This window comes from Brassica napus, chromosome A2 (assembly GCF_020379485.1).
Source record: "Brassica napus cultivar Da-Ae chromosome A2, Da-Ae, whole genome shotgun sequence".
Classification (NCBI taxonomy): domain Eukaryota; kingdom Viridiplantae; phylum Streptophyta; class Magnoliopsida; order Brassicales; family Brassicaceae; genus Brassica; species Brassica napus.
In genome coordinates this window covers 8,181,463-8,191,190 of record NC_063435.1, presented here as the reverse complement: position 1 = coordinate 8,191,190, position 9,728 = coordinate 8,181,463, and the positions used below count along the sequence as shown (strand labels likewise).

Sequence of the window (9,728 nt, the reverse complement as noted above, 5' to 3'; positions counted from 1 at the left end):
CAACGGTTTATTAAGCTTTACGTGTTTATCAAGCAGATATTAGTTTACATTTCTTGTACTTAAAGATAATACTAAATATTTGACAAGAGGTCAATAGCTCAACTGGAAAGACCCTGCACCACCAGAACATAAATTTTCCCATCACAGCAAAACAATAAGAAGTCCTCCTCATGGAGGAACTAATGATCATGACGATCATTTTTGGCGTTCAATACTCACGGTTTTGACAATACACGCAAACATGATACAGTTCAGTCTTGGTTAAATATAGTAAAACCCTGATTTGATCGTCTTTTGGGAAAAGATCAGGCGTCATAAAGATCAGTTTAATGCAACAGATATTTCATGGGTTATTCTAAGGGGTTTTAATAAGATTCTAGACTCTGAAGAACACTCTCAACATTTGGAGAGGCTAAGTCACCGAGCTGGATGGAAGGACTTCCAAGAACTGATAGAGGATTGCTAATTGACTGATCTTGATAGTACAAGTCCTCTGTTTACTTGGTGGAACAACAAAGGAGAAGACCGTATTTGGAAAACTTTCTATAGTGACTATGGCTCTGTGATAAGTTTTGTTGTTTCTGTCTCCAACTGCAAGCCAGAGTGATTGTGGTTTAGCTTTATGCATTAGAAAACTTTCTTTGGCCCCGAAACTTTATTCCATCGCTTATAAGCTTCATTTTCCTCTTTCACAGCTCGCCTAAAAGGATTACTTAGGTTAGCCTCTTATTTATAGCATAGAGCCTTATGAGAGCTTTTCACCAAACATCCCATCCTCTCTATTGCAAGCTTTCTGATCTCTGGTTTTAGGGCCTTTAGCTTTTTGGGGAATCTGAAGAAAGATGATGTGGATAAATAAATCGGCTCAGTCTGTTTCCAGAAGTTCTCCACAGTCGGCCTGAATTCATCCATCTGTGTTACCACATTAACAAACTTAAAAAGGTTTACGCTTCTTCTCCTGGTTTGCCTTTTAAGTGATTCGACATCTTATATGGTCTGAAACTCCTCCTTCTTCAAACGTGGGTATGTGAGCAGCCAAACATCATTTACCAATACCCTATCTAGCTTCTTCTAAATCATCCCATCCTCTGTTTTATTACACTATATGTATATAGAGGTCCATGAGTGGTCAAATTCACCAGTGAACAATAATGTATCAAGCCTCTGAAATCATATATACCAGGAGTTATTCTCCGGGAAATATCATAATTTGAATATTCCTCCATCTCAACTGTCTCATTGAAATCTCCTAAGAATCTGACTATGGGAGAGTTTTGATGATCTTTCAAGTCTCTCCACAGCTCTTTACGATCTTCCATAAGATTCAAGACATAGACAAAAGAGAAGACGAGCTCAGTCTCACTATCCTCTTTTTGTACCGAACACTTTACCATTTGACCACTTTCGAAGAAGAGAATAACTCTTGTATTGTGCCTCCAGACCACACAAATACAACCCAAACGATTATACTCAGTAATTTGTCAACAGTGTCTAATCATTAAACACCTTTTCCACGATCTTCTGAACTTTATTTTCTTTCATTCTTGTTTCCATGATACTTCCAAAATGAAAAGAACTACCCGCTCTGTTTCATATTGTAGGTACGTAGTTTTAGCGAAATAATTCATAATGTGAATAGTTTTCATGTTTCAATGCACTTTTTTACTTATTAAATATTGTTGAGACAATTGGATCAATATACCTAAATCTGTGCAAAATTAAGAAAGTACCCAAAAGCGAAAATAACCCATCGGAACTGTAGCTAATTGCGTCCTACATTCCCCTTTTACCCCTACAGTCTAGAAACCTAAGGAGAAAAGTGAACACTTTTTGATTCGGGAGATCTTCAATAGCCGTTTTGTTAGGTTATTGTGTAAGGTACACTGGAAAATCAAAAAAAAAAAATCCACAGCAAATCTAAATATAGCGTACATAGACTTGTTGAACACATGACCTTGCTCGATTAGTCGTACAAGGTTGCCAACATGTTCCTCATCAACCTTGTCTTCTCACGTCAGCTCTTCTGAGAATGTGTTGCATCAACTACCATCGAAATCACTTCAACCTGTGGTATAGTCACAAAACATTAGATAATATACATATGGCTTTCTCCTGGTTAGTTAGATATAAAGAAAGATGGTAACAATTAACACGCATTGTAACGACCAACAACCCACTAGTTCGCTACTAACTTGGGGTAACAGAAACTCTGCAAAGGTGATTGTATCTAAACAGCTGCCTATATGTACAACCACAAGGACAACAACGCAACTAACTCTTATGGTACCAGTTAATACGCTGGGGTAACACCTGTTACGCTTGGGTAACGTCAAAACCAAAAGGGTCTCCAGTATCAACAACTCTTTTGGTAACAACTAATATGCATTGGAACGACTAATAACCCACTAGTTGGCTGCTAACTCGGAGTAACAAAAACTTTGCAAAGGTGGCTAGCTCAACAGCTGCCTATACGTACAACCATAAGAGAAACAAAAGCAACTAACTCTTGTGGTAACAGTTAACACGCAGGAGTAACACCTACTATGCTTGGGTAACTTCAGAACCAAAAGGGTCTCTAATATCAATAACTCTTTTGGTAACAACTAACATGCATTGTAACGACTAACAATGCACTAGTTCACTACTAACTCGGAGTAACAGAAAATTTGCAAAGGTGACTATAGCTAAACAACTGCCTATACGTACAACCACAAGAGCAACAAAAGCAACTAACTCTTGTGGTAACAATTACTACGCATGAGTAACACCTAATACGCTTGGATAACATCAGAACTAAATTGGTCTCCAGATATCAACAACTCTTTTGGTAACAGCTACCACTTACCTTGCATTTTTCATCCAGCTCTCTAGCGTGTGTGGGACTTACACAATATCGAACTATTTTCGGCGGGAGGGTGGTCCATCGATCTCCTCTCCTTCTTCTTGAGATTCGTTTCACCCAGACTCTGATTTGATGTCAAAATCAGTGACCACAACAGGCTCCGGTGTGGTGACAATCTGTGGAATGGCCGACGGTAAATTCTCTAGTTTTGGTCTCTGTAGAAAAATTATAATTTTTGATTAAATGAAAAAAAGGATTTGGGGGATATTACTGTTTAGAAAGGGCTCAAACGAAGAATAGGTGGGTCTGGTGATATCTTCTGATATTATATGTAGAGTAGATATAGAGTAAGCGTGTTTGGTTGTAGGGGTGAAATGGTATTAAAATAAATTGGAATAGTTACGTGGTATTTTCCTAATATCTGTGAAATCTGTGCATATACGTCCTAATTTCTCAATATTGTTTAGCCAATTAAATAGTTAGCTTTTCTAAAATTGGTTGAATTTATTGATTAAATGATATTTTTAAACTACTTACATTATAAAACATAAGGAATACTATATAATCAGTTCCTTACTATGAAATGCTTAGTTGATTTATTGAGCCCCCTCACTAGCTAGTCTTGGGCAAAAAAAACCGAACCAAATTATCCGAAACCGGATCGAAACCCTCAATTACCCGAATGGTTCATATATTTCGAAACCCGAATAACCGATCCAAAACTGGAACCGAACGGATACCCGAATATGAAAAACAAGTTTTAGCTTTCTGAAAAAATGTAAAATATCGTCAAATCCACTTGAATCTGGGTTTGAGAAGAAGAATAAGAACATTGTTAGTAGAAAACCATGTTATCTTTTATATATGTACTCTCTTATATTATATATCTATGGTATTTCTATATTAAATTAAAATAAATACTTATAAAACAACACTTTAGTGATTTGAACTCTATTTGGATTCAAAATTATACAAGTGTTTAACCATTAAACCACTTAAATTAATATGTTAACTAATATATTTTGTATATATATATATATATTTGATTCATATATCAAATGGGTACCCGAAACCGAACTAAAACCAAAATGAAATTTCATAAGTACCTATTGGATATACACTACAAGAAAACATATTTTTTACGAGGGCAATATACGTTGTAACTTCGTCGTAAACGGGGTGTTACGACGAATGAACCGCGAAACACGTTTCGTCGTAAAACGCCCGTCGTAACCGACGTTTCGTCGTAAATGACTTGTTAAGTTTACGACAAAATATATTCCTCGTAAAGCGCAGGGCAGAGATTCGTCGTAAACGACACGTAAAATTTCGTGGTAAACTCCACGTAATGGATTCGATGTAAAGCACACGTAAACATTTTCGTTGTAACACCCTCGTAAATGTTTCGATGTAAACTCCACGTAACATTTCGATGTAAAGACCACGTAAAATCTTCGATGTAAAAGACTCGTAATTATTTTCGACGGTAATCAGTTGTAAATGTTTACGTCGAGCCTACATCGACGTTTCGTTTTATAATATATTTTGAATATTATTTTTAACCTCAAATATATATATATATATATATATAAATTTGAATTTATTTAAAATTCTGAATTTTAAATAATTTTAATTTTAAAACGAAATATGAAAATAAAAAACATTTATAAAAAAGCATTTAAAAGTCATAATACAAACCAAAATATTAAAAAAACTACATATCATCGAAGTAGTCGGTGGGGTTGCTCGGCTGTTGACGGGTTGGATCGGACTCTTGGGGATCTCGTACTGGCAACCCAAGAGCGGCTCGTCTCTGACTCAACATTCTCTGCATAACCGGGTTTCCCACGGCCATCACGTCTAGCAAATCCTCAAGAGAGTCTAAACGAACCTGCTGGCTATCCATTCGAGCTTTCATCTGAGAAGTCTCTTCATCCCGTCTCGAAGTGTATGACGAAGTTGCCCTTGCAACTTGGTTAACAGAGCCTATACCGACTATTCGTCCCTTCTTTCTAGGAGCCAGCTATAAAATTAAAACATATATTAATATAGTTATTAAAAATAATGTAAACAAAAATTTTTAGTTGTACTACCTCTTCGAAGATTCTGTCGGCTTCTTCGGTGGACAATGTGACGGGTAATCCATCGGGAGACTCCTGAGTTAGTTGCGTCTCCCGTTCTTCAATCCGAGTAGCCACTGCTTGAGCGAGTTTCTCAGATGCAGGATCCACAAAAACTCCGTCGGATGTGGCGTGAGTCATCTTGAATAGGTCAGACAGAGATGGTAAGACTCCCGTCTTCTCCAACTACAAAAAAAAAATATTAAAAATTATATTAATTGAATATTTTAAAATAAATATTTAAAAACAAAACTTACAACTTCTAGACGGATGCCTGCATGTGGTTTTTGGCCGGTTCTGTGAAGCATGGGCAAATTACCATCTTTATCCTTCGTTCTTCGAGAAGCCGAGCACGAATTGGCCTTTTTGATCGAAGAGGGGTGCTTCCAGTAGGCGATGAGGCCATCCCACACATCCTTCGTGAGCTCAGTGGGCTTTCCCTCATACCCGTCGAGCTCCCACTTGTCCTTCCAATCGGAGACTGTGTTGCAGAGGCGGATCTTTGCTTTTGCAACGAATTCCGCCTTCACCATCTCGGTGATTCCCAAAGACCAATGCCACTTTTGCTGAAACACAAAAAATTTGAAAAATTACAATTAATAATAATATTTAAAAAATATATACATATTTAAAAGTGAAAATTAAATTAAATTTAAAAATCTTACCGCAAACATTTTAAACCAAGTGATCTTAACGTGATTTGGAGTCTTGCTCCAGTTCGGATATGCCCCGTCGTAGTAACCCTTAATCGTTTTCGAAACGCTCCGGCCAACACGGTTGTTAGCCCCAAACCTGAAAGGAAAACAATTTAACCGTTAAAAAATAAAAATAATTTAAATTTTAATGTAATAAAAATTAATAACTTACCAATAAGTTCCTCGGGGTCTATCGGGGTCTAGAACATCCAAACCCTCCCGTCCAGGCTGGGCAAGCAAATCCTCTACCGTATATCTCGCGAATGGGGCATATGAAGGCACACGCAAATCCGGATGAACTGCACCTTCTGGGACAGGCTCAGGTGCAGCCGCTGGAGGAGGAGGTGGAGGCATATGCGGTGGAGGCATTTGCGGTGGAGGCATATGCGGTGGAGGAGGACTCCAAGCAACTCTCTGAGAAGGCTGAGAGTCTGGAACTGCGGTGGAGGATGATGGACCGGAAGACGATGGACCGGAAGAAGATGTACCGGAACCATCGTCGCCAAACAAATCTCTATAGCTAGGTGCTCTGGATTTTCTTCTAGGAGCCATCTAAAAAAACTAAAATAAATTTAATCAATTACGACATAATAAAAATATTATTCCGTTACCTAACTAATCACCTAAACTAATTACCTAACTAATCACCTAAACTAATTCCGTTACCTAACTAATCACCTAAACTAATTTAAAAAAAAAAAGAGAGAAGAGAGAGTTTACCTTAGAGAGAGCAAAGGAATTTGGGAGGAATGAGCGAGGCAGCCTCGCTCTCGGCGTCTCCTTATATAGATTAGGATTCGTCGTAAAAGCGACGTAATTTTACGACGAATTTACCAGGCCCGCGTTTTTCCATTTACGACGAATTTACCAGGCCCGCGTTTTTTCATTTACGACGAAATTACCAGGCCCGTGTTTTTCGTTTTACGACGAAATTACCAGGCCCGCGTTTTTCCATTTACGACGAAATTACGACGCTTAACCCTAAACACCGAGAATGAAATCCCTAAACCCCAAAGTCACATATCATCTAACATCATATCTTATTTCATACTACTTCTTACTCTTTCTTTTAGAAAATGTTACAATAGAGAAATCCAACATTTGATACATATATTACATCACTCTAAATCGTTTTCGTTCTCATCACTATTACATCACTCTAAATCGTTTTCGTTCTCATCACTATCATTACAATCATCATCGTCGCTTCTCTCGAACTCGTCTTCACGTGCTTCATCTGTCGCATCTTCGGGAATATCTTCATATTGAAAGTTTTGCGGGTCGATCAAAAGGATTTCATCAGTTGGTTGTTCTGGTACCTCAACTTCAGTGATAGCGTCTTCTTCTTGCAAGGGCGGTTCTTCTCCAACGACAATGCGTCCACGAGGTGTAACTTTGATAGCAGTTACCCAGTTTATCCCGGAAGTTCGAAGCCGAGGATAAGGAAGGAAGCTAACTTGCTCGGCTTGTGAAGCTAAAATGAAAGGCTCAAATTTGTTGTATCTTCTCCCAAAATTGACATCCACAACACCAAATTTGTTATACCGAATCCCTCGGTTCACAACAGGATCGAACCATTCACATTTGAAGAGGACGCATTTTAGCTTCAATAAACCCGGAAATTCCACTTCAATAATCTCCTGCAATATCCCGTAAAAGTCTGTTTCACCTTTCACACATATTCCGTAGTTACTCGTTGCCCGATGTCTCCCATACTCGTATGTGTGAAAGGTAAATCCTCGTGTGAAATACATAGGTGATGTGGTGACCTTTGCAACTGGACCTTGAACCAATTCGTGAAACCATACGGGATAATAAGGATCGTCATAATCAACCTGCAAAAAACATATATATATTCTTAAACACTTACTTAATTAATATAATAGTATGAGATATATTACCTGTGATTTTAACCACTTGACAAAGTGCTTATCTTTACGTGTATCCACATCAGTTGCAGATATTCCTGGTATTGCTTCTTCAACTTGAGATACAAACATCCTGCAAATTGAACAAATAATCAAATCATACATAATTAATTTTAATTCATATAATTAACATTCACAAAAATATTTACCTTTCAAAGTAACGGGTCATTGCATCCTCGCAGTTGAGCAGAATATAAGTGTGGGCACTATGTTTATCTTCTTCACATGACCACCATACTTCTTTCGTTTTACCACCAAACCGTCCTATTTCGCAGAAAATGTCAGGAACACCATCAATTGGATATGATGTCGGTACTCCACCATCATCATATCTCCTAGGAACTCTTTTTCTCGTACGAACAGTTGGAGCAAAATAGTATGATGTGAAGTTAGATGTTTCGGCTGTCAAACTCCCTGCAATTATTGAACCTTCTACCTTTGCAAGATTTCTTGCTTTCCCCTTCAAATGTTTCATCTGTCGCTCATACGGATACATCCATCCGTTGTGAACAGGTCCACGAAGCAATGCTTCATACGGTAGGTGGACAACTAGATGCTCCATGACGTCAAAAAATGAAGGAGGAAATATCTTCTCCAGGTTGCACAATATGATCGGAATGTTCTGATGAAGTTGTTCGATGACTTCTTCTTTGAACGTACGTGTGCTAAGATCTCTAAAAATGCTCCGATGGCTGTATATTTTAAAAGGAATCAAATTAATAACATTTCGTAACATATGTATATATATAAATTTATAATTACCTGCAAGTGCTTCGTGGACATTTGCTGGAAGGAGCTCGGCAAAAGCAAATGGAAGCAGTCGTTGCATAAACACATGACAATCATGACTTTTCATTCCGGAGAACTTTTGACCTCGTTCAATACATCTTGACATATTTGAAACATAACCATCAGGAAACTTAACTTCCGATGCAACCCAGTCAAACAAGGTTGTTTTGGCTGCTGATGACAACCGGAAGATGGGAACAGGAACGTTTCCATTGCTCTTGATATGTAACTCACTTCTTGAGCAAATATCAGGTAAGTCCATCCTTGACTTTTTGTTATCTTTTGTCTTCCCAGGGACGTTAAGTAATGTATTCATGATGTTCTCAAAAAAGTTTTTCTCGATATGCATGACATCCAGATTGTGGCGTAAGAGAAGATCCTTCCAATAGGGTAGCTCCCAAAATATACTCTTCTTATGCCAATTGTGAGATACACCATACCCATCAGGCATATTTCCAGGAACATGCCAATTTCCTCCAACCTTAACTGTTTCCTGAGCTCCGTAATAATCAATGTCCGCTTCGATCTGCTGGCCGGTGAGATATGGAGGAGGACTGTCTCTCACAATTTTTTTGTGTCGAAACAATGTCTTATTTCTTCTGTACGGATGGGCAAGTGGAAGAAACCGACGATGACAATCAAACCAACAACTCTTCCTACCATTCTTCAGTTGAAAAGCATCCGTGGATCCAAGACAATACGGACAAGATAATCTTCCATGTGTTGTCCAGCCAGACAACATCCCATAAGCAGGAAAATCACTTATCGTCCACATCAGAACTGCTCGCATCGTAAAATTGTTTTTCAAGGAACAATCGTACGTCCTCACCCCTTCTGACCACAATTGCTTTAGCTCTTCTATCAACGGTTGAAGAAAAACATCAAGAGACCGTTTTGGATGCTTCGGCCCTGGGATTAATATGGTCAAAAATAGAAATTCTTGTTCCATGCACATATCCGGCGGTAAATTATACGGCGTAAGAATGACTGGCCACAAAGAATATTGTCTACCAGACATTCCAAATGGACTAAATCCATCGGTGCATAACCCAAGATAGACATTCCGAATATTTGTAGCAAAATCTCCGTGTACCTTGTTGAAATGTTTCCACGCTCTTGCGTCTGATGGATGTGCAACCTCACCATCTCTCTGGACATGTTCGGCATGCCACCTCATCGACGCAGCAGTCCTCTCAGATTGATATAATCTTTTCAATCTGTCTGTAATTGGTAGGTACCACATCCTTTGGTACGGTACCCTATTCCTCCCACGGCCTTGCGGTTTGAATCGTGGTTTTTTGCAGAATCGACACTCTTCTAACTTGTCATCTTCCTTCCAGTAGATCATGCAGTT

General features: G+C 38.5%; 1 long non-coding RNA gene across 1 annotated transcript; it reads right to left on the bottom strand.

Moving 5' to 3' along the window:
- Positions 1-1,843: 1,843 nt before the first annotated feature.
- Positions 1,844-3,180, bottom strand: LOC125585607. Its single transcript, XR_007322588.1, has 2 exons — positions 2,846-3,180; positions 1,844-2,065 (listed from the first exon to the last, which is right to left on the bottom strand). It is a non-coding gene; the product is annotated as an uncharacterized LOC125585607 (long non-coding RNA).
- Positions 3,181-9,728: the final 6,548 nt, after the last annotated feature.